The 24,875-nt window shown below is 40.0% G+C and overlaps 16 non-coding genes across 16 annotated transcripts; all 16 read right to left on the reverse strand.

The window, feature by feature from the left end:
• Positions 1–2,928: 2,928 nt before the first annotated feature.
• Positions 2,929–2,999, reverse strand: trnag-gcc (transfer RNA glycine (anticodon GCC)). Its single transcript has one exon. It is a non-coding gene; the product is annotated as a tRNA-Gly (tRNA).
• A 1,554-nt stretch (positions 3,000–4,553) lies between these two features.
• On the reverse strand, positions 4,554–4,624 carry trnai-uau (transfer RNA isoleucine (anticodon UAU)). The gene has a single exon. It is a non-coding gene; the product is annotated as a tRNA-Ile (tRNA).
• Positions 4,625–5,364: 740 nt separating this feature from the next.
• On the reverse strand, positions 5,365–5,435 carry trnag-gcc (transfer RNA glycine (anticodon GCC)). Its single transcript has one exon. It is a non-coding gene; the product is annotated as a tRNA-Gly (tRNA).
• Positions 5,436–8,203: 2,768 nt separating this feature from the next.
• trnag-gcc (transfer RNA glycine (anticodon GCC)) lies at positions 8,204–8,274 on the reverse strand. The gene has a single exon. It is a non-coding gene; the product is annotated as a tRNA-Gly (tRNA).
• Positions 8,275–9,795: 1,521 nt separating this feature from the next.
• On the reverse strand, positions 9,796–9,866 carry trnag-gcc (transfer RNA glycine (anticodon GCC)). The gene has a single exon. It is a non-coding gene; the product is annotated as a tRNA-Gly (tRNA).
• Positions 9,867–11,002: 1,136 nt separating this feature from the next.
• On the reverse strand, positions 11,003–11,073 carry trnag-gcc (transfer RNA glycine (anticodon GCC)). Its single transcript has one exon. It is a non-coding gene; the product is annotated as a tRNA-Gly (tRNA).
• A 1,526-nt stretch (positions 11,074–12,599) lies between these two features.
• trnag-gcc (transfer RNA glycine (anticodon GCC)) lies at positions 12,600–12,670 on the reverse strand. The gene has a single exon. It is a non-coding gene; the product is annotated as a tRNA-Gly (tRNA).
• A 739-nt stretch (positions 12,671–13,409) lies between these two features.
• On the reverse strand, positions 13,410–13,480 carry trnag-gcc (transfer RNA glycine (anticodon GCC)). Its single transcript has one exon. It is a non-coding gene; the product is annotated as a tRNA-Gly (tRNA).
• A 2,359-nt stretch (positions 13,481–15,839) lies between these two features.
• trnag-gcc (transfer RNA glycine (anticodon GCC)) lies at positions 15,840–15,910 on the reverse strand. Its single transcript has one exon. It is a non-coding gene; the product is annotated as a tRNA-Gly (tRNA).
• A 1,143-nt stretch (positions 15,911–17,053) lies between these two features.
• Positions 17,054–17,124, reverse strand: trnag-gcc (transfer RNA glycine (anticodon GCC)). Its single transcript has one exon. It is a non-coding gene; the product is annotated as a tRNA-Gly (tRNA).
• A 736-nt stretch (positions 17,125–17,860) lies between these two features.
• Positions 17,861–17,931, reverse strand: trnag-gcc (transfer RNA glycine (anticodon GCC)). The gene has a single exon. It is a non-coding gene; the product is annotated as a tRNA-Gly (tRNA).
• A 736-nt stretch (positions 17,932–18,667) lies between these two features.
• Positions 18,668–18,738, reverse strand: trnag-gcc (transfer RNA glycine (anticodon GCC)). The gene has a single exon. It is a non-coding gene; the product is annotated as a tRNA-Gly (tRNA).
• Positions 18,739–20,288: 1,550 nt separating this feature from the next.
• trnag-gcc (transfer RNA glycine (anticodon GCC)) lies at positions 20,289–20,359 on the reverse strand. Its single transcript has one exon. It is a non-coding gene; the product is annotated as a tRNA-Gly (tRNA).
• A 734-nt stretch (positions 20,360–21,093) lies between these two features.
• trnag-gcc (transfer RNA glycine (anticodon GCC)) lies at positions 21,094–21,164 on the reverse strand. The gene has a single exon. It is a non-coding gene; the product is annotated as a tRNA-Gly (tRNA).
• A 1,521-nt stretch (positions 21,165–22,685) lies between these two features.
• Positions 22,686–22,756, reverse strand: trnag-gcc (transfer RNA glycine (anticodon GCC)). Its single transcript has one exon. It is a non-coding gene; the product is annotated as a tRNA-Gly (tRNA).
• A 1,136-nt stretch (positions 22,757–23,892) lies between these two features.
• trnag-gcc (transfer RNA glycine (anticodon GCC)) lies at positions 23,893–23,963 on the reverse strand. The gene has a single exon. It is a non-coding gene; the product is annotated as a tRNA-Gly (tRNA).
• Between the last annotated feature and the right edge of the window lie 912 nt (positions 23,964–24,875).

The following is a 24,875-nucleotide window of genomic DNA, read 5'->3' on the forward strand; positions in this document are numbered from 1 at the left end:
CAAAAAACTGTTTTATATTAGAAGACCTTCCAACGGTCTGACAAAATAAGAATGTAAGAAAAATAGCCTATGATGTAGAACATTTTAAAAGCTGGCAACTGCTGCATTGGCCGGGAATCGGACCCAGGTCTCCCGCATGGAAGGCAAGAATTCTACCACTGAACCACCAACGCTTACATGCAAGTCACATTTGAAATGTAGTATACTGCTCTGCAAAAACCTTTCTGCTCTCCCACAAGCCAGTCGAAAAAACTTCCACTGACCTAACATTGCTTTCCTGACTATGCTTAAGAAATGTTCTGCATTAATGCTTTAATGAACATACTTCAGGAATGTTTCGCACTGAAAACACTAACTTTTTTTATTGACACACAATAAGCTAATAGTGTTCAGGCTGAGGGAAGATTTCACAAAACTGTTTTATATTAGAAGACCTTCCAACGGTCTGACAAAATAAGAATGTAAGAAAAATAGCCTATGATGTAGAACATTTTAAAAGCTGGCAACTGCTGCATTGGCCGGGAATCAGACCCAGGTCTCCAGCGTGGCAGGCGAGAATTCTACCACTGAACCACCAATGCTTACATGGAAGACTCTTTTAAATGTAGTCTACTGAGCAGAACCTTTCTGCTCTCCCACAAGCCAGTCGAAAAAACTACCACTGACCTAACATTGCTTTCCTGACTATGCTTAAGAAATGTTCTGCATTAATGCTTTCATGAACATACTTCAGGAATGTTTCGCACTGAAAACACAAACATTTTTATTGACACAAAAACAGCTAAGAGTGTTCAGGCTGAGGGAAGATTTCAAAAAACTGTTTTATACTAGAAGACCTTCCAATGGTCTGACAAAATAAGAATGTAAGAAAAATAGCCTATGATGTAGAACATTTTAAAAGCTGGCAACCAGTGCATTGGCCGGGAATCGGATCCGGGTCTCCCGCGTGGCAGGCGAGAATTCTACCACTGAACCACCAATGCTTACATGAAAGACTGTTTTAAATGTAGTCTACTGAGCAGAACCTTTCTGCTCTCCCACAAGCCAGTCGAAAAAACTACCACTGACCTAACATTGCTTTCCTGACTATGCTTAAGAAATGTTCTGCATTAATGCTTTCATGAACATACTTCAGGAATGTTTCGCACTGAAAACACAAACATTTTTATTGACACAAAAACAGCTAAGAGTGTTCAGGCTGAGGGAAGATTTCAAAAAACTGTTTTATACTAGAAGACCTTCCAATGGTCTGACAAAATAAGAATGTAAGAAAAATAGCCTATGATGTAGAACATTTTAAAAGCTGGCAACTGCTGCATTGGCCGGGAATCGGACCCGGGTCTCCCGCGTGGCAGGCGAGAATTCTACCACTGAACCACCAATGTTTACATGAAAGACTCTTTTAAATGTAGTCTACTGAGCAGAACCTTTCTGCTCTCCCACAAGCCAGTCGAAAAAACTACCACCGACCTAACATTGCTTTCCTGACTATGCTTAAGAAATGTTCTGCATTAATGCTTTCATGAACATACTTCAGGAATGTTTCGCACTAAAAACACAAACATTTTTATTGACACAAAAACAGCTAAGAGTGTTCAGGCTGAGGGAAGATTTCAAAAAACTGTTTTATACTAGAAGACCTTCCAATGGTCTGACAAAATAAGAATGTAAGAAAAATAGCCTATGATGTAGAACATTTTAAAAGCTGGCAACTGCTGCATTGGCCGGGAATCGGACACAGGTGTCCCGCGTGGCAGGCAAGAATTCTACCACTGAACCACCAACGCTTACATGCAAGTCACATTTGAAATGTAGTCTACTGCTCTCCAAAAACCTTTCTGCTCTCCCACAAGCCAGTCGAAAAAACTTCCACTGACCTAACATTGCTTTCCTGACTATGCTTAAGAAATGTTCTGCATTAATGCTTTAATGAACATACTTCAGGAATGTTTCGCACTGAAAACACTAACTTTTTTTATTGACACACAATAAGCTAATAGTGTTCAGGCTGAGGGAAGATTTCACAAAACTGTTTTATATTAGAAGACCTTCCAACGGTCTGACAAAATAAGAATGTAAGAAAAATAGCCTATGATGTAGAACATTTTAAAAGCTGGCAACTGCTGCATTGGCCTGGAATCAGACCCAGGTCTCCAGCGTGGCAGGCGAGCATTCTACCACTGAACCACCAATGCTTACATGAAAGACTCTTTTAAATGTAGTCTACTGAGCAGAACCTTTCTGCTCTCCCACAAGCCAGTCGAAAAAACTACCACTGACCTAACATTGCTTTCCTGACTATGCTTAAGAAATGTTCTGCATTAATGCTTTCATGAACATACTTCAGGAATGTTTCGCACTGAAAACACAAACATTTTTATTGACACAAAAACAGCTAAGAGTGTTCAGTCTGAGGGAAGATTTCAAAAAACTGTTTTATACTAGAAGACCTTCCAATGGTCTGACAAAATAAGAATGTAAGAAAAATAGCCTATGATGTAGAACATTTTAAAAGCTGGCAACCAGTGCATTGGCCGGGAATCGGATCCAGGTCTCCCGCGTGGCAGGCGAGAATTCTACCACTGAACCACCAATGCTTACATGAAAGACTCTTTTAAATGTAGTCTACTGAGCAGAACCTTTCTGCTCTCCCACAAGCCAGTCGAAAAAACTACCACCGACCTAACATTGCTTTCCTGACTATGCTTAAGAAATGTTCTGCATTAATGCTTTCATGAACATACTTCAGGAATGTTTCGCACTGAAAACACAAACATTTTTATTGACACAAAAACAGCTAAGAGTGTTCAGGCTGAGGGAAGATTTCAAAAAACTGTTTTATACTAGAAGACCTTCCAATGGTCTGACAAAATAAGAATGTAAGAAAAATAGCCTATGATGTAGAACATTTTAAAAGCTGGCAACCAGTGCATTGGCCGGGAATCGGACCCGGGTCTCCCGCGTGGCAGGCGAGAATTCTACCACTGAACCACCAATGCTTACATGCAGTTCACATTTGAAATGTAGTATACTGCTCTCCAAAAACGTTTCTGCTCTCCCACAAGCCAGTCGAAAAAACTTCCACTGACCTAACATTGCTTTCCTGACTATGCTTAAGAAATGTTCTGCATTAATGCTTTAATGAACATACTTCAGGAATGTTTCGCACTGAAAACACAACATTTTTTTCCTGACACTCAATAAGCTAATAGTGTTCAGGCTGAGGGAAGATTTCACAAAACTGTTTCATATTAGAAGACCTTCCAACGGTCTGACAAAATAAGAATGTAAGAAAAATAGCCTATGATGTAGAACATTTTAAAAGCTGACAACTGCTGCATTGGCCGGGAATCGGACACGGGTGACTCGCGTGGCAGGCGAGAATTCTACCACTGAACCACCAATGCTTACATGCAAGGCACATTTGAAATGTAGTATACTGCTCTCCAAAAACCTTTCTGCTCTCCCACAAGCCAGTCGAAAAAACTACCACTGACCTAACATTGCTTTCCTGACTATGCTTAAGAAATGTTCTGCATTAATGCTTTCATGAACATACTTCAGGAATGTTTCGCACTGAAAACACAAACATTTTTATTGACACAAAAACAGCTAAGAGTGTTCAGGCTGAGGGAAAATTTCAAAAAACTGTTTTATACTAGAAGACCTTCCAATGGTCTGACAAAATAAGAATGTAAGAAAAATAGCCTATGATGTAGAACATTTTAAAAGCTGGCAACTGCTGCATTGGCCGGGAATCGGATCCAGGTCTCCCGCGTGGCAGGCGAGAATTCTACCACTGAACCACCAATGCTTACATGAAAGACTCTTTTAAATGTAGTCTACTGAGCAGAACCTTTCTGCTCTCCCACAAGCCAGTCGAAAAAACTACCCCTGACCTAACATTGCTTTCCTGACTATGCTTAAGAAATGTTCTGCATTACTGCTTTCATGAACATACTTCAGGAATGTTTCGCACTGAAAACACAAACATTTTTATTGACACAAAAACAGCTAAGAGTGTTCAGGCTGAGGGAAAATTTCAAAAAACTGTTTTATACTAGAAGACCTTCCAATGGTCTGACAAAATAAGAATGTAAGAAAAATAGCCTATGATGTAGAACATTTTAAAAGCTGGCAATTGCTGCATTGGCTGGGAATCAGACCCGGGTCTCCCGCGTGGCAGGGAAGAATTCTACCACTGAACCACCAACGCTTACATGCAAGTCACATTTGAAATGTAGTCTACTGCTCTCCAAAAACCTTTCTGCTCTCCCACAAGCCAGTCGAAAAAACTTCCACTGACCTAACATTGCTTTCCTGACTATGCTTAAGAAATGTTCTGCATTAATGCTTTAATGAACATACTTCAGGAATGTTTCGCACTGAAAACACAAACTTTTTTTATTGACACACAATAAGCTAATAGTGTTCAGGCTGAGGGAAGATTTCACAAAACTGTTTTATATTAGAAGACCTTCCAACGGTCTGACAAAATAAGAATGTAAGAAAAATAGCCTATGATGTAGAACATTTTAAAAGCTGGCAACTGCTGCATTGGCCGGGAATCGGACCCAGGTCTCCCGCATATAAGGCAAGAATTCTACCACTGAACCACCAATGCTTACATGCAAGTCACGTTTGAAATGTAGTATACTGCTCTGCAAAAACCTTTCTGCTCTCCCACAAGCCAGTCGAAAAAACTTCCACTGACCTAACATTGCTTTCCTGACTATGCTTAAGAAATGTTCTGCATTAATGCTTTAATGAACATACTTCAGGAATGTTTCGCACTGAAAACACAAACTTTTTTTATTGACACACAATAAGCTAATAGTGTTCAGGCTGAGGGAAGATTTCACAAAACTATTTTATATTAGAAGACCTTCCAACGGTCTGACAAAATAAGAATGTAAGAAAAATAGCCTATGATGTAGAACATTTTAAAAGCTGGCAACTGCTGCATTGGCCGGGAATCAGACCCAGGTCTCCAGCGTGGCAGGCGAGAATTCTACCACTGAACCACCAATGCTTACATGAAAGACTCTTTTAAATGTAGTCTACTGAGCAGAACCTTTCTGCTCTCCCACAAGCCAGTCGAAAAAACTACCACCGACCTAACATTGCTTTCCTGACTATGCTTTAGAAATGTTCTGCATTAATGCTTTAATGAACATACTTCAGGAATGTTTCGCACTGAAAACACAAACTTTTTTTATTGACACACAATAAGCTAATAGTGTTCAGGCTGAGGGAAGATTTCAAAAAACTGTTTTATACTAGGAGACCTTCCAATGGTCTGACAAAATAAGAATGTAAGAAAAATAGCCTATGATGTAGAACATTTTAAAAGCTGGCAACCAGTGCATTGGCCGGGAATCGGACCCGGGTCTCCCGCGTGGCAGGCGAGAATTCTACCACTGAACCACCAATGCTTACATGCAATTCACATTTGAAATGTAGTATACTGCTCTCCAAAAACGTTTCTGCTCTCCCACAAGCCAGTCGAAAAAACTTCCACTGACCTAACATTGCTTTCCTGACTATGCTTAAGAAATGTTCTGCATTAATGCTTTAATGAACATACTTCAGGAATGTTTCGCACTGAAAACACAACATTTTTTTCCTGACACTCAATAAGCTAATAGTGTTCAGGCTGAGGGAAGATTTCACAAAACTGTTTTATATTAGAAGACCTTCCAACGGTCTGACAAAATAAGAATGTAAGAAAAATAGCCTATGATGTAGAACATTTTAAAAGCTGACAACTGCTGCATTGGCCGGGAATCGGACCCGGGTGACCCGCGTGGCAGGCGAGAATTCTACCACTGAACCACCAATGCTTACATGCAAGTCACATTTGAAATGTAGTATACTTCTCTCCAAAAACCTTTCTGCTCTCCCACAAGCCAGTCGAAAAAACTTCCACTGACCTAACATTGCTTTCCTGACTATGCTTAAGAAATGTTCTACATTAATGCTTTAATGAACATACTTCAGGAATGTTTCGCACTGAAAACACAACCATTTTTATTGACACAAAAACAGCTAAGAGTGTTCAGGCTGAGGGAAGATTTCACAAAACTGTTTTATACTAGAAGACCTTCCAATGGTCTGACAAAATAAGAATGTAAGAAAAAAAGCCTATGATGTAGAACATTTTAAAAGCTGGCAACTGCTGCATTGGCCGGGAATCAGACCCGGGTCTCCCGCATGGCAGGCGAGAAATCAACCACTGAACCACCAATGCTTACATGCAAGCTACATTTGAAATGTAGTATACTGCTCTCCAAAAACCTTTCTGCTCTCCCACAAGCCAGTCGAAAAAACTTCCACTGACCTAATATTGCTTTCCTGACTATGCTTAAGAAATGTTCTGCATTAATGCTTTAATGAACATACTTCAGGAATGTTTCGCACTAAAAACACAACATTTTTTTCCTGACACTCAATAAGCTAATAGTGTTCAGGCTGAGGGAAGATTTCACAAAACTGTTTTATATTAGAAGACCTTCCAACGGTCTGACAAAATAAGAATGTAAGAAAAATAGCCTATGATGTAGAACATTTTAAAAGCTGGCAACTGCTGCATTGGCCGGGAATCGGACCCAGGTCTCCCGCGTGGCAGGCGAGAATTCTACCACTGAACCACCAATGCTTACATGCAAGTCACAATTGAAATGTAGTCTACTGAGCAGAACCTTTCTGTTCTCCCACAAGCCAGTCGAAAAAACTACCACTGACCTAACATTGCTTTCCTGACTATGCTTAAGAAATGTTCTGCATTAATGCTTTAATGAACATACTTCAGGAATGTTTCGCACTGAAAACACAAACTTTTTTTATTGACACACAATAAGCTAATAGTGTTCAGGCTGAGGGAAGATTTCACAAAACTGTTTTATACTAGAAGACCTTCCAATGGTCTGACAAAATAAGAATGTAAGAAAAATAGCCTATGATGTAGAACATTTTAAAAGCTGGCAACTGTTTCATTGGCCGGGAATCGGACCCGGGTCTCCCGCGTGGCAGGCAAGAATTCTACCACTGAACCACCAACGCTTACATGCAAGTCACATTTGAAATGTAGTCTACTGCTCTCCAAAAACCTTTCTGCTCTCCCACAAGCCAGTCGAAAAAACTACCACTGACCTAACATTGCTTTCCTGACTATGCTTAAGAAATGTTCTGCATTAATGCTTTAATGAACATACTTCAGGAATGTTTCGCACTGAAAACACAAACATTTTTATTGACACAAAAACAGCTAAGAGTGTTCAGGCTGAGGGAAGATTTCACAAAACTGTTTTATACTAGAAGACCTTCCAATGGTCTGACAAAATAAGAATGTAAGAAAAATAGCCTATGATGTAGAACATTTTAAAAGCTGGCAACCAGTGCATTGGCCGGGAATCGGACCCGGGTCTCCCGCGTGGCGGGCGAGAATTCTACCACTGAACCACCAATGCTTACATGAAAGACTCTTTTAAATGTAGTCTACTGAGCAGAACCTTTCTGCTCTCCCACAAGCCAGTCGAAAAAACTACCACTGACCTAACATTGCTTTCCTGACTATGCTTAAGAAATGTTCTGCATTAATGCTTTAATGAACATACTTCAGGAATGTTTCGCACTGAAAACACAACATTTTTTTCCTGACACTCAATAAGCTAATAGTGTTCAGGCTGAGGGAAGATTTCACAAAACTGTTTTATATTAGAAGACCTTCCAACGGTCTGACAAAATAAGAATGTAAGAAAAATAGCCTATGATGTAGAACATTTTAAAAGCTGGCAACTGCTGCATTGGCCGGGAATCGGACCCGGGTCTCCCGCGTGGCAGGCAAGAATTCTACCACTGAACCACCAATGCTTACATGAAAGACTCTTTTAAATGTAGTCTACTGAGCAGAACCTTTCTGCTCTCCCACAAGCCAGTCGAAAAAACTACCACTGACCTAACATTGCTTTCCTGACTATGCTTAAGAAATGTTCTGCATTAATGCTTTCATGAACATACTTCAGGAATGTTTCGCACTGAAAACACAAACATTTTTATTGACACAAAAACAGCTAAGAGTGTTCAGGCTGAGGGAAAATTTCAAAAAACTGTTTTATACTAGAAGACCTTCCAATGGTCTGACAAAATAAAAATGTAAGAAAAATAGCCTATGATGTAGAACATTTTAAAAGCTGGCAACCAGTGCATTGGCCGGGAATCGGACCCGGGTCTCCCGCGTGGCAGGCGAGAATTCTACCACTGAACCACCAATGCTTACATGAAAGACTCTTTTAAATGTAGTCTACTGAGCAGAACCTTTCTGCTCTCCCACAAGCCAGTCGAAAAAACTACCACCGACCTAACATTGCTTTCCTGACTATGCTTAAGAAATGTTCTGCATTAATGCTTTCATGAACATACTTCAGGAATGTTTCGCACTGAAAACACAAACATTTTTATTGACACAAAAACAGCTAAGAGTGTTCAGGCTGAGGGAAGATTTCAAAAAACTGTTTTATATTAGAAGACCTTCCAAAGGTCTGACAAAATAAGAATGTAAGAAAAATAGCCTATGATGTAGAACATTTTAAAAGCTGGCAACTGCTGCATTGGCCGGGAATCGGACCCAGGTCTCCCGCATGGAAGGCAAGAATTCTACCACTGAACCACCAACGCTTACATGCAAGTCACATTTGAAATGTAGTATACTGCTCTGCAAAAACCTTTCTGCTCTCCCACAAGCCAGTCGAAAAAACTTCCACTGACCTAACATTGCTTTCCTGACTATGCTTAAGAAATGTTCTGCATTAATGCTTTAATGAACATACTTCAGGAATGTTTCGCACTGAAAACACAAACTTTTTTTATTGACACACAATAAGCTAATAGTGTTCAGGCTGAGGGAAGATTTCACAAAACTGTTTTATATTAGAAGACCTTCCAACGGTCTGACAAAATAAGAATGTAAGAAAAATAGCCTATGATGTAGAACATTTTAAAAGCTGGCAACTGCTGCATTGGCCAGGAATCAGACCCAGGTCTCCAGCGTGACAGGCGAGAATTCTACCACTGAACCACCAATGCTTACATGGAAGACTCTTTTAAATGTAGTCTACTGAGCAGAACCTTTCTGCTCTCCCACAAGCCAGTCGAAAAAACTACCACTGACCTAACATTGCTTTCCTGACTATGCTTAAGAAATGTTCTGCATTAATGCTTTCATGAACATACTTCAGGAATGTTTCGCACTGAAAACACAAACATTTTTATTGACACAAAAACAGCTAAGAGTGTTCAGGCTGAGGGAAGATTTCACAAAACTGTTTTATACTAGAAGACCTTCCAATGGTCTGACAAAATAAGAATGTAAGAAAAATAGCCTATGATGTAGAACATTTTAAAAGCTGGCAACTGCTGCATTGGCCGGGAATCGGACCCGGGTCAGTCGAAAAAACCACCAATGCTTACATGAAAAACTCTTTTAAATGTAGTCTACTGAGCAGAACCTTTCTGCTCTCCCACAAGCCAGTCGAAAATACTACCACTGACCTAACATTGCTTTCCTGACTATGCTTAAGAAATGTTCTGCATTAATGCTTTCATGAACATACTTCAGGAATGTTTCGCACTGAAAACACAAACATTTTTATTGACACAAAAACAGCTAAGAGTGTTCAGGCTGAGGGAAGATTTCAAAAAACTGTTTTATACTAGAAGACCTTCCAATGGTCTGACAAAATAAGAATGTAAGAAAAATAGCCTATGATGTAGAACATTTTAAAAGCTGGCAACCAGTGCATTGGCCGGGAATCGGACCCGGGTCTCCCGCGTGGCAGGCGAGAATTCTACCACTGAACCACCAATGCTTACATGAAAGACTCTTTTAAATGTAGTCTACTGAGCAGAACCTTTCTGCTCTCCCACAAGCCAGTCGAAAAAACTACCACTGACCTAACATTGCTTTCCTGACTATGCTTAAGAAATGTTCTGCATTAATGCTTTCATGAACATACTTCAGGAATGTTTCGCACTGAAAACACAAACATTTTTATTGACACAAAAACAGCTAAGAGTGTTCAGGCTGAGGGAAGATTTAAAAAAACTGTTTTATACTAGAAGACCTTCCAATGGTCTGACAAAATAAGAATGTAAGAAAAATAGCCTATGATGTAGAACATTTTAAAAGCTGGCAACCAGTGCATTGGCCGGGAATCGGACCTGGGTCTCCCGCGTGGCAGGCAAGAATTCTACCACTGAACCACCAACGCTTACATGAAAGACTCTTTTAAATGTAGTCTACTGAGCAGAACCTTTCTGCTCTCCCACAAGCCAGTCGAAAAAACTACCACTGACCTAACATTGCTTTCCTGACTATGCTTAAGAAATGTTCTGCATTAATGCTTTAATGAACATACTTCAGGAATGTTTCGCACTGAAAACACAACATTTTTTTCCTGACACACAATAAGCTAATAGTGTTCAGGCTGAGGGAAGATTTCACAAAACTGTTTTATATTAGAAGACCTTCCAACGGTCTGACAAAATAAGAATGTAAGAAAAATAGCCTATGATGTAGAACATTTTAAAAACTGGCAACGGCTGCATTGGCCGGGAATCGGACCCTGGTCTCCCACGTGGCAGGCGAGAATTCTACCACTGAACCACCAATGCTTACATGAAAGACTCTTTTAAATGTAGTCTACTGAGCAGAACCTTTCTGCTCTCCCACAAGCCAGTCGAAAAAACTACCACTGACCTAACATTGCTTTCCTGACTATGCTTAAGAAATGTTATGCATTAATGCTTTAATGAACATACTTCAGGAATGTTTCGCACTGAAAACACAAACATTTTTATTGACACAAAAACAGCTAAGAGTGTTCAGGCTGAGGGAAGATTTCACAAAACTGTTTTATACTAGAAGACCTTCCAATGGTCTGACAAAATAAGAATGTAAGAAAAATAGCCTATGATGTAGAACATTTTAAAAGCTGGCAACTGCTGCATTGGCCGGGAATCGGACCCGGGTCTCCCGCGTGGCAGGCGAGAATTCTACCACTGAACCACCAATGCTTACATGAAAGACTCTTTTAAATGTAGTCTACTGAGCAGAACCTTTCTGCTCTCCCACAAGCCAGTCGAAAAAACTACCACTGACCTAACATTGCTTTCCTGACTATGCTTAAGAAATGTTCTGCATTAATGCTTTCATGAACATACTTCAGGAATGTTTTGCACTGAAAACACAAACATTTTTATTGACACAAAAACAGCTAAGAGTGTTCAGGCTGAGGGAAGATTTCAAAAAACTGTTTTATACTAGAAGACCTTCCAATGGTCTGACAAAATAAGAATGTAAGAAAAATAGCCTATGATGTAGAACATTTTAAAAGCTGGCAACTGCTGCATTGGCCGGGAATCGGACCCGGGTCTCCCGCGTGGCAGGCAAGAATTCTACCACTGAACCACCAACGCTTACATGCAAGTCACATTTGAAATGTAGTCTACTGCTCTCCAAAAACCTTTCTGCTCTCCCACAAGCCAGTCGAAAAAACTTCCACTGACCTAACATTGCTTTCCTGACTATACTTAAGAAATGTTCTGCATTAATGCTTTAATGAACATACTTCAGGAATGTTTCGCACTGAAAACACAAACTTTTTTTATTGACACACAATAAGCTAATAGTGTTCAGGCTGAGGGAAGATTTCACAAAACTGTTTTATATTAGAAGACCTTCCAACGGTCTGACAAAATAAGAATGTAAGAAAAATAGCCTATGATGTAGAACATTTTAAAAGCTGGCAACTGCTGCATTGGCCGGGAATCGGACCCAGGTCTCCCGCATGGAAGGCAAGAATTCTACCACTGAACCACCAATGCTTACATGCAAGTCACATTTGAAATGTAGTATACTGCTCTCCAAAAACCTTTCTGCTCTCCCACAAGCCAGTCGAAAAAACTTCCACTGACCTAACATTGCTTTCCTGACTATGCTTAAGAAATGTTCTGCATTAATGCTTTAATGAACATACTTCAGGAATGTTTCGCACTGAAAACACAAACATTTTTATTGACACAAAAACAGCTAAGAGTGTTCAGGCTGAGGGAAGATTTCACAAAACTGTTTTATACTAGAAGACCTTCCAATGGTCTGACAAAATAAGAATGTAAGAAAAATAGCCTATGATGTAGAACATTTTAAAAGCTGGCAACTGCTGCATTGGCCGGGAATCGGACCCGGGTCAGTCGAAAAAACCACCAATGCTTACATGAAAGACTCTTTTAAATGTAGTCTACTGAGCAGAACCTTTCTGCTCTCCCACAAGCCAGTCGAAAATACTACCACTGACCTAACATTGCTTTCCTGACTATGCTTAAGAAATGTTCTGCATTAATGCTTTCATGAACATACTTCAGGAATGTTTCGCACTGAAAACACAAACATTTTTATTGACACAAAAACAGCTAAGAGTGTTCAGGCTGAGGGAAGATTTCAAAAAACTGTTTTATACTAGAAGACCTTCCAATGGTCTGACAAAATAAGAATGTAAGAAAAATAGCCTATGATGTAGAACATTTTAAAAGCTGGCAACCAGTGCATTGGCCGGGAATCGGACCCGGGTCTCCCGCATGGCAGGCGAGAATTCTACCACTGAACCACCAATGCTTACTAGCAAGTCAAATTTGAAATGTAGTATACTGCTCTCCAAAAACCTTTCTGCTCTCCCACAAGCCAGTCGAAAAAACTTCCACTGACCTAACATTGCTTTCCTGACTATGCTTAAGAAATGTTCTGCATTAATGCTTTAGTGAACATACTTCAGGAATGTTTCGCACTGAAAGCACAAACTTTTTTTATTGACACACAATAAGCTAATAGTGTTCAGGCTGAGGGAAGATTTCACAAAACTGTTTTATATTAGAAGACCTTCCAACGGTCTGACAAAATAAGAATGTAAGAAAAATAGCCTATGATGTAGAACATTTTAAAAGCTGGCAACTGCTGCATTGGCCAGGAATCGGACCCGGGTCTCCCGCGTGGCAGGCGAGAATTCTACCACTGAACCACCAATGCTTACATGAAAGACTCTTTTAAATGTAGTCTACTGAGCAGAACCTTTCTGCTCTCCCACAAGCCAGTCGAAAAAACTACCACTGACCTAACATTGCTTTCCTGACTATGCTTAAGAAATGTTCTGCATTAATGCTTTCATAAACATACTTCAGGAATGTTTCGCACTGAAAACACAAACATTTTTATTGACACAAAAACAGCTAAGAGTGTTCAGGCTGAGGGAAGATTTCAAAAAACTGTTTTATACTAGAAGACCTTCCAATGGTCTGACAAAATAAGAATGTAAGAAAAATAGCCTATGATGTAGAACATTTTAAAAGCTGGCAACCAGTGCATTGGCCGGGAATCGGACCCGGGTCTCCCGCATGGCAGGCGAGAATTCTACCACTGAACCACCAATGCTTACATGAAAGACTCTTTTAAATGTAGTCTACTGAGCAGAACCTTTCTGCTCTCCCACAAGCCAGTCGAAAAAACTACCACTGACCTAACATTGCTTTCCTGACTATGCTTAAGAAATGTTCTGCATTAATGCTTTCATGAACATACTTCAGGAATGTTTCGCACTGAAAACACAAACATTTTTATTGACACAAAAACAGTTAAGAGTGTTCAGGCTGAGGGAAGATTTCAAAAAACTGTTTTATACTAGAAGACCTTCCAATGGTCTGACAAAATAAGAATGTAAGAAAAATAGCCTATGATGTAGAACATTTTAAAAGCTGGCAACCAGTGCATTGGCCAGGAATCGGACCCAGGTCTCCCGCGTGGCAGGCTAGAATTCTACCACTGAACCACCAATGCTTACTAGCAAGTCAAATTTGAAATGTAGTATACTGCTCTCCAAAAACCTTTCTGCTCTCCCACAAGCCAGTCGAAAAAACTTCCACTGACCTAACATTGCTTTCCTGACTATGCTTAAGAAATGTTCTGCATTAATGCTTTAGTGAACATACTTCAGGAATGTTTCGCACTGAAAGCACAAACTTTTTTTATTGACACACAATAAGCTAATAGTGTTCAGGCTGAGGGAAGATTTCACAAAACTGTTTTATATTAGAAGACCTTCCAACGGTCTGACAAAATAAGAATGTAAGAAAAATAGCCTATGATGTAGAACATTTTAAAAGCTGGCAACTGCTGCATTGGCCGGGAATCGGATCCGGGTCTCCCGCGTGGCAGGCGAGAATTCTACCACTGAACCACCAATGCTTACATGAAAGACTCTTTTAAATGTAGTCTACTGAGCAGAACCTTTCTGCTCTCCCACAAGCCAGTCGAAAAAACTACCACTGACCTAACATTGCTTTCCTGACTATGCTTAAGAAATGTTCTGCATTAATGCTTTCATAAACATACTTCAGGAATGTTTCGCACTGAAAACACAAACATTTTTATTGACACAAAAACAGCTAAGAGTGTTCAGGCTGAGGGAAGATTTCAAAAAACTGTTTTATACTAGAAGACCTTCCAATGGTCTGACAAAATAAGAATGTAAGAAAAATAGCCTATGATTTAGAACATTTTAAAAGCTGGCAACTGCTGCATTGGCCAGGAACAGAACCCGGGTCTCCCGCGTGGCAGGCCAGAATTCTACCACTGAACCACCAATGCTTACATGCAAGTCACATTTGAAATGTAGTATACTGCTCTCCAAAAACCTTTCTGCTCTCCCACAAGCCAGTCGAAAAAACTTCCACTGACCTAACATTGCTTTCCTGACTATGCTTAAGAAATGTTCTGCATTAATGCTTTAATGAACATACTTCAGGAATGTTTCGCACTGAAAACACAACATTTTTTTCCTGACACTCAATAAGCTAATAGTGTTCAGGCTGAGGGAAGATTTCACAAAACTGTTTTATATTAGAAGACCTTCCAACGGTCTGACAAAATAAGAATGTAAGAAAAATAGCCTATGATGTAGAACATTTTAAAAGCTGGCAACTGCTGCATTGGCCGGGAATCGGACCCGGGTCTCCCGCGTGGCAGGCGAGAATTCTACCACTGGACCACCAATGCTTACATGCAAGTCACATTTGAAATGTAGTATACTGCTCTCCAAAAACCTTTCTGCTCTCCCACAAGCCAGTCAAAAAAACTTCCACTGACCTAACATTGCTTTCCTGACTATGCTTAAGAAATGTTCTACATTAATGCTTTAATGAACATACTTCAGGAATGTTTCGCACTGAAAACACAAACATTTTAATTGACACAAAAACAGCTAAGAGTGTTCAGGCTGAGGGAAGATTTCACAAAACTGTTTTATACTAGAAGACCTTCCAATGGTCTGACAAAATAAGAATGTAAGAAAAATAGCCTATGATGTAGAACATTTTAAAAGCTGGCAACTGCTGCATTGGCCGGGAATCGGACCTGGGTCTCCAGCGTGGCAGGCGAGAATTCTACCACTGAACCACCAATGCTTACATGAAAGACTCTTTTAAATGTAGTCTACTGAGCAGAACCTTTCTGCTCTCCCACAAGCCAGTCGAAAAAACTACCACTGACCTAACATTGCTTTCCTGACTATGCTTAAGAAATGTTCTGCATTAATGCTTTCATGAACATACTTCAGGAATGTTTCGCACTGAAAACACAACATTTTTTTCCTGACACTCAATAAGCTAATAGTGTTCAGGCTGAGGGAAGATTTCACAAAACTGTTTTATATTAGAAGACCTTCCAACGGTCTGACAAAATAAGAATGTAAGAAAAATAGCCTATGATGTAGAACATTTTAAAAGCTGGCAACTGCTGCATTGGCCGGGAATCGGACCCGGGTCTCCCGCGTGGCAGGCGAGAATTCTACCACTGAACCACCAATGCTTACATGAAAGACTTTTTTAAATGTAGTCTACTGAGCAGAACCTTTCGGCTCTCCCACAAGCCAGTCGAAAAAACTACCACTGACCTAACATTGCTTTCCTGACTATGCTTAAGAAATGTTCTGCATTAATGCTTTCATGAACATACTTCAGGAATGTTTCGCACTGAAAACACAAACATTTTTATTGACACAAAAACAGCTAAGAGTGTTCAGGCTGAGGGAAGATTTCAAAAAACTGTTTTATACTAGAAGACCTTCCAATGGTCTGACAAAATAAGAATGTAAGAAAAATAGCCTATGATGTAGAACATTTTAAAAGCTGGCAACCAGTGCATTGGCCGGGAATCGGACCCGGGTCTCCCGCGTGGCAGGCGAGAATTCTACCACTGAACCACTAATGCTTACATGCAATTTACATTTGAAATGTAGTATACTGCTCTCCAAAAACGTTTCTGCTCTCCCACAAGCCAGTCGAAAAAACTTCCACTGACCTAATATTGCTTTCCTGACTATGCTTAAGAAATGTTCTGCATTAATGCTTTAATGAACATACTTCAGGAATGTTTCGCACTGAAAACACAACATTTTTTTTCCTGACACTCAATAAGCTAATAGTGTTCAGGCTGAGGGAAGATTTCACAAAACTGTTTTATATTAGAAGACCTTCCAACGGTCTGACAAAATAAGAATGTAAGAAAAATAGCCTATGATGTAGAACATTTTAAAAGCTGGCAACTGCTGCATTGGCCGGGAATCGGACCCGGGTCTCCCGCGTGGCAGGCAAGAATTCTACCACTGAACCACCAATGCTTACATGAAAGACTCTTTTAAATGTAGTCTACTGAGCAGAACCTTTCTGCTCTCCCACAAGCCAGTCGAAAAAACTACCACTGACCTAACATTGCTTTCCTGACTATGCTTAAGAAATGTTCTGCATTAATGCTTTAATGAACATACTTCAGGAATGTTTCGCACTGAAAACACAACATTTTTTTCCTGACACTCAATAAGCTAATAGTGTTCAGGCTGAGGGAAGATTTCACAAAACTGTTTTATATTAGAAGACCTTCCAACGGTTTGACAAAATAAGAATGTAAGAAAAATAGCCTATGATGTAGAACATTTTAAAAGCTGGCAACTGCTGCATTGGCCGGGAATCGGACCCGGGTCTCCCGCGTGGCAGGCGAGAATTCTACCACTGAACCACCAATGCTTACATGAAAGAATCTTTTAAATGTAGTCTACTGAGCAGAACCTTTCTGCTCTCCCACAAGCCAGTCGAAAAAACTACCACTGACCTAACATTGCTTTCCTGACTATGCTTAAGAAATGTTCTGCATTAATGCTTTAATGAACATACTTCAGGAATGTTTCGCACTGAAAACACAAATTTTTTATTGACACAAAAACAGCTAAGAGTGTTCAGGCTGAGGGAAGATTTCACAAAACTGTTTTATACTAGAAGACCTTCCAATGGTCTGACAAAATAAGAATGTAAGAAAAATAGCCTATGATTTAGAACATTTTAAAAGCTGGCAACTGCTGCATTGGCCGGGAATCGGACCCGGGTCTCCCGCGTGGCAGGCCAGAATTCTACCACTGAACCACCAATGCTTACATGCAAGTCACATTTGAAATGTAGTATACTGCTCTCCAAAAACCTTTCTGCTCTCCCACAAGCCAGTCGAAAAAACTTCCACTGACCTAACATTGCTTTCCTGACTATGCTTAAGAAATGTTCTGCATTAATGCTTTAATGAACATACTTCAGGAATGTTTCGCACTGAAAAAAACATTTTTTTCCTGACACTCAATAAGCTAATAGTGTTCAGGCTGAGGGAAGATTTCACAAAACTGTTTTATATTAGAAGACCTTCCAACGGTTTGACAAAATAAGAATGTAAGAAAAATAGCCTATGATGTAGAACATTTTAAAAGCTGGCAACTGCTGCATTGGCCGGGAATCGGACCCGGGTCTCCCGCGTGGCAGGCGAGAATTCTACCACTGAACCACCAATGCTTACATGAAAGAATCTTTTAAATGTAGTCTACTGAGCAGAACCTTTCTGCTCTCCCACAAGCCAGTCGAAAAAACTACCACTGACCTAACATTGCTTTCCTGACTATGCTTAAGAAATGTTCTGCATTAATGCTTTAATGAACATACTTCAGGAATGTTTCGCACTGAAAACACAAATTTTTTATTGACACAAAAACAGCTAAGAGTGTTCAGGCTGAGGGAAGATTTCACAAAACTGTTTTATACTAGAAGACCTTCCAATGGTCTGACAAAATAAGAATGTAAGAAAAATAGCCTATGATTTAGAACATTTTAAAAGCTGGCAACTGCTGCATTGGCCGGGAATCGGACCCGGGTCTCCCGCGTGGCAGGCCAGAATTCTACCACTGAACCACCAATGCTTACATGCAAGTCACATTTGAAATGTAGTATACTGCTCTCCAAAAACCTTTCTGCTCTCCCACAAGCCAGTCGAAAAAACTTCCACTGACCTAACATTGCTTTCCTGACTATGCTTAAGAAATGTTCTGCATTAATGCTTTAATGAACATACTTCAGGAATGTTTCGCACTGAAAAAAACATTTTTTTCCTGACACTCAATAAGCTAATAGTGTTCAGGCTGAGGGAAGATTTCACAAAACTGTTTTATATTAGAAGACCTTCCAACGGTCTGACAAAATAAGAATGTAAGAAAAATAGCCTATGATGTAGAACATTTTAAAAGCTGGCAATTGCTGCATTGGCCGGGAATCGGACCCGGGTCTCCCGCGTGGCAGGCGAGAATTCTACCACTGAACCACCAATGCTTACATGAAAGACTCTTTTAAATGTAGTCTACTGAGCAGAACCTTTCTGCTCTCCCACAAGCCAGTCGAAAAAACTACCACTGACCTAACATTGCTTTCCTGACTATGCTTAAGAAATGTTCTGCATTAATGCTTTCATGAACATACTTCAGGAATGTTTCGCACTGAAAACACAAACATTTTTATTGACACAAAAACAGCTAAGAGTGTTCAGGCTGAGGGAAGATTTCAAAAAACTGTTTTATACTAGAAGACCTTCCAATGGTCTGACAAAATAAGAATGTAAGAAAAATAGCCTATGATGTAGAACATTTTAAAAGCTGGCAACTGCTGCATTGGCCGGGAATCGGACCCGGGTCTCCCGCGTGGCAGGCAAGAATTCTACCACTGAACCACCAACGCTTACATGCAAGTCACATTTGAAATGTAGTATACTGCTCTCAAAAAACCTTTCTGCTCTCCCACAAGCCAGTCGAAAAAACTTCCACTGACCTAATATTGCTTTCCTGACTATGCTTAAGAAATGTTCTGCATTAATGCTTTAATGAACATACTTCAGGAATGTTTCGCACTAAAAACACAACATTTTTTTCCTGACACTCAATAAGCTAATAGTGTTCAGGCTGAGGGAAGATTTCACAAAACTGTTTTATATTAGAAGACCTTCCAACGGTCTGACAAAATAAGAATGTAAGAAAAATAGCCTATGATGTAGAACATTTTAAAAGCTGGCAACTGCTGCATTGGCCGGGAATCGGACCCAGGTCTCCCGCGTGGCAGGCGAGAATTCTACCACTGAACCACCAATGCTTACATGCAAGTCACAATTGAAATGTAGTCTACTGAGCAGAACCTTTCTGTTCTCCCACAAGCCAGTCGAAAAAACTACCACTGACCTAACATTGCTTTCCTGACTATGCTTAAGAAATGTTCTGCATTAATGCTTTAATGAACATACTTCAGGAATGTTTCGCACTGAAAACACAAACTTTTTTTATTGACACACAATAAGCTAATAGTGTTCAGGCTGAGGGAAGATTTCACAAAACTGTTTTATACTAGAAGACCTTCCAATGGTCTGACAAAATAAGAATGTAAGAAAAATAGCCTATGATGTAGAACATTTTAAAAGCTGGCAACTGTTTCATTGGCCGGGAATCGGACCCAGGTCTCCCGCGTGGCAGGCAAGAATTCTACCACTGAACCACCAACGCTTACATGCAAGTCACATTTGAAATGTAGTCTACTGCTCTCCAAAAACCTTTCTGCTCTCCCACAAGCCAGTCGAAAAAACTACCACTGACCTAACATTGCTTTCCTGACTATGCTTAAGAAATGTTCTGCATTAATGCTTTAATGAACATACTTCAGGAATGTTTCGCACTGAAAACACAAACATTTTTATTGACACAAAAACAGCTAAGAGTGTTCAGGCTGAGGGAAGATTTCACAAAACTGTTTTATACTAGAAGACCTTCCAATGGTCTGACAAAATAAGAATGTAAGAAAAATAGCCTATGATGTAGAACATTTTAAAAGCTGGCAACCAGTGCATTGGCCGGGAATCGGACCCGGGTCTCCCGCGTGGCAGGCGAGAATTCTACCACTGAACCACCAATGCTTACATGAAAGACTCTTTTAAATGTAGTCTACTGAGCAGAACCTTTCTGCTCTCCCACAAGCCAGTCGAAAAAACTACCACTGACCTAACATTGCTTTCCTGACTATGCTTAAGAAATGTTCTGCATTAATGCTTTAATGAACATACTTCAGGAATGTTTCGCACTGAAAACACAACATTTTTTTCCTGACACTCAATAAGCTAATAGTGTTCAGGCTGAGGGAAGATTTCACAAAACTGTTTTATATTAGAAGACCTTCCAACGGTCTGACAAAATAAGAATGTAAGAAAAATAGCCTATGATGTAGAACATTTTAAAAGCTGGCAACTGCTGCATTGGCCGGGAATCGGACCCGGGTCTCCCGCGTGGCAGGCAAGAATTCTACCACTGAACCACCAATGCTTACATGAAAGACTCTTTTAAATGTAGTCTACTGAGCAGAACCTTTCTGCTCTCCCACAAGCCAGTCGAAAAAACTACCACTGACCTAACATTGCTTTCCTGACTATGCTTAAGAAATGTTCTGCATTAATGCTTTCATGAACATACTTCAGGAATGTTTCGCACTGAAAACACAAACATTTTTATTGACACAAAAACAGCTAAGAGTGTTCAGGCTGAGGGAAAATTTCAAAAAACTGTTTTATACTAGAAGACCTTCCAATGGTCTGACAAAATAAAAATGTAAGAAAAATAGCCTATGATGTAGAACATTTTAAAAGCTGGCAACCAGTGCATTGGCCGGGAATCGGACCCGGGTCTCCCGCGTGGCAGGCGAGAATTCTACCACTGAACCACCAATGCTTACATGAAAGACTCTTTTAAATGTAGTCTACTGAGCAGAACCTTTCTGCTCTCCCACAAGCCAGTCGAAAAAACTACCACCGACCTAACATTGCTTTCCTGACTATGCTTAAGAAATGTTCTGCATTAATGCTTTCATGAACATACTTCAGGAATGTTTCGCACTGAAAACACAAACATTTTTATTGACACAAAAACAGCTAAGAGTGTTCAGGCTGAGGGAAGATTTCAAAAAACTGTTTTATATTAGAAGACCTTCCAAAGGTCTGACAAAATAAGAATGTAAGAAAAATAGCCTATGATGTAGAACATTTTAAAAGCTGGCAACTGCTGCATTGGCCGGGAATCGGACCCAGGTCTCCCGCATGGAAGGCAAGAATTCTACCACTGAACCACCAACGCTTACATGCAAGTCACATTTGAAATGTAGTATACTGCTCTGCAAAAACCTTTCTGCTCTCCCACAAGCCAGTCGAAAAAACTTCCACTGACCTAACATTGCTTTCCTGACTATGCTTAAGAAATGTTCTGCATTAATGCTTTAATGAACATACTTCAGGAATGTTTCGCACTGAAAACACAAACTTTTTTTATTGACACACAATAAGCTAATAGTGTTCAGGCTGAGGGAAGATTTCACAAAACTGTTTTATATTAGAAGACCTTCCAACGGTCTGACAAAATAAGAATGTAAGAAAAATAGCCTATGATGTAGAACATTTTAAAAGCTGGCAACTGCTGCATTGGCCAGGAATCAGACCCAGGTCTCCAGCGTGGCAGGCGAGAATTCTACCACTGAACCACCAATGCTTACATGGAAGACTCTTTTAAATGTAGTCTACTGAGCAGAACCTTTCTGCTCTCCCACAAGCCAGTCGAAAAAACTACCACTGACCTAACATTGCTTTCCTGACTATGCTTAAGAAATGTTCTGCATTAATGCTTTCATGAACATACTTCAGGAATGTTTCGCACTGAAAACACAAACATTTTTATTGACACAAAAACAGCTAAGAGTGTTCAGGCTGAGGGAAGATTTCACAAAACTGTTTTATACTAGAAGACCTTCCAATGGTCTGACAAAATAAGAATGTAAGAAAAATAGCCTATGATGTAGAACATTTTAAAAGCTGGCAACTGCTGCATTGGCCGGGAATCGGACCCGGGTCAGTCGAAAAAACCACCAATGCTTACATGAAAGACTCTTTTAAATGTAGTCTACTGAGCAGAACCTTTCTGCTCTCCCACAAGCCAGTCGAAAATACTACCACTGACCTAACATTGCTTTCCTGACTATGCTTAAGAAATGTTCTGCATTAATGCTTTCATGAACATACTTCAGGAATGTTTCGCACTGAAAACACAAACATTTTTATTGACACAAAAACAGCTAAGAGTGTTCAGGCTGAGGGAAGATTTCAAAAAACTGTTTTATACTAGAAGACCTTCCAATGGTCTGACAAAATAAGAATGTAAGAAAAATAGCCTATGATGTAGAACATTTTAAAAGCTGGCAACCAGTGCATTGGCCGGGAATCGGACCCGGGTCTCCCGCGTGGCAGGCGAGAATTCTACCACTGAACCACCAATGCTTACATGAAAGACTCTTTTAAATGTAGTCTACTGAGCAGAACCTTTCTGCTCTCCCACAAGCCAGTCGAAAAAACTACCACTGACCTAACATTGCTTTCCTGACTATGCTTAAGAAATGTTCTGCATTAATGCTTTCATGAACATACTTCAGGAATGTTTCGCACTGAAAACACAAACATTTTTATTGACACAAAAACAGCTAAGAGTGTTCAGGCTGAGGGAAGATTTCAAAAAACTGTTTTATACTAGAAGACCTTCCAATGGTCTGACAAAATAAGAATGTAAGAAAAATAGCCTATGATGTAGAACATTTTAAAAGCTGGCAACCAGTGCATTGGCCGGGAATCGGACCCGGGTCTCCCGCGTGGCAGGCAAGAATTCTACCACTGAACCACCAACGCTTACATGAAAGACTCTTTTAAATGTAGTCTACTGAGCAGAACCTTTCTGCTCTCCCACAAGCCAGTCGAAAAAACTACCACTGACCTAACATTGCTTTCCTGACTATGCTTAAGAAATGTTCTGCATTAATGCTTTAATGAACATACTTCAGGAATGTTTCGCACTGAAAACACAACATTTTTTTCCTGACACACAATAAGCTAATAGTGTTCAGGCTGAGGGAAGATTTCACAAAACTGTTTTATATTAGAAGACCTTCCAACGGTCTGACAAAATAAGAATGTAAGAAAAATAGCCTATGATGTAGAACATTTTAAAAACTGGCAACTGCTGCATTGGCCGGGAATCGGACCCTGGTCTCCCACGTGGCAGGCGAGAATTCTACCACTGAACCACCAATGCTTACATGAAAGACTCTTTTAAATGTAGTCTACTGAGCAGAACCTTTCTGCTCTCCCACAAGCCAGTCGAAAAAACTACCACTGACCTAACATTGCTTTCCTGACTATGCTTAAGAAATGTTATGCATTAATGCTTTAATGAACATACTTCAGGAATGTTTCGCACTGAAAACACAAACATTTTTATTGACACAAAAACAGCTAAGAGTGTTCAGGCTGAGGGAAGATTTCACAAAACTGTTTTATACTAGAAGACCTTCCAATGGTCTGACAAAATAAGAATGTAAGAAAAATAGCCTATGATGTAGAACATTTTAAAAGCTGGCAACTGCTGCATTGGCCGGGAATCGGACCCGGGTCTCCCGCGTGGCAGGCGAGAATTCTACCACTGAACCACCAATGCTTACATGAAAGACTCTTTTAAATGTAGTCTACTGAGCAGAACCTTTCTGCTCTCCCACAAGCCAGTCGAAAAAACTACCACTGACCTAACATTGCTTTCCTGACTATGCTTAAGAAATGTTCTGCATTAATGCTTTCATGAACATACTTCAGGAATGTTTTGCACTGAAAACACAAACATTTTTATTGACACAAAAACAGCTAAGAGTGTTCAGGCTGAGGGAAGATTTCAAAAAACTGTTTTATACTAGAAGACCTTCCAATGGTCTGACAAAATAAGAATGTAAGAAAAATAGCCTATGATGTAGAACATTTTAAAAGCTGGCAACTGCTGCATTGGCCTGGAATCGGACCCGGGTCTCCCGCGTGGCAGGCAAGAATTCTACCACTGAACCACCAACGCTTACATGCAAGTCACATTTGAAATGTAGTCTACTGCTCTCCAAAAACCTTTCTGCTCTCCCACAAGCCAGTCGAAAAAACTTCCACTGACCTAACATTGCTTTCCTGACTATACTTAAGAAATGTTCTGCATTAATGCTTTAATGAACATACTTCAGGAATGTTTCGCACTGAAAACACAAACTTTTTTTATTGACACACAATAAGCTAATAGTGTTCAGGCTGAGGGAAGATTTCACAAAACTGTTTTATATTAGAAGACCTTCCAACGGTCTGACAAAATAAGAATGTAAGAAAAATAGCCTATGATGTAGAACATTTTAAAAGCTGGCAACTGCTGCATTGGCCGGGAATCGGACCCAGGTCTCCCGCATGGAAGGCAAGAATTCTACCACTGAACCACCAATGCTTACATGCAAGTCACATTTGAAATGTAGTATACTGCTCTCCAAAAACCTTTCTGCTCTCCCACAAGCCAGTCGAAAAAACTTCCACTGACCTAACATTGCTT

This window comes from Salminus brasiliensis, chromosome 3, assembly GCF_030463535.1.
Source record: "Salminus brasiliensis chromosome 3, fSalBra1.hap2, whole genome shotgun sequence".
In the NCBI taxonomy this organism is placed as follows: domain Eukaryota; kingdom Metazoa; phylum Chordata; class Actinopteri; order Characiformes; family Bryconidae; genus Salminus; species Salminus brasiliensis.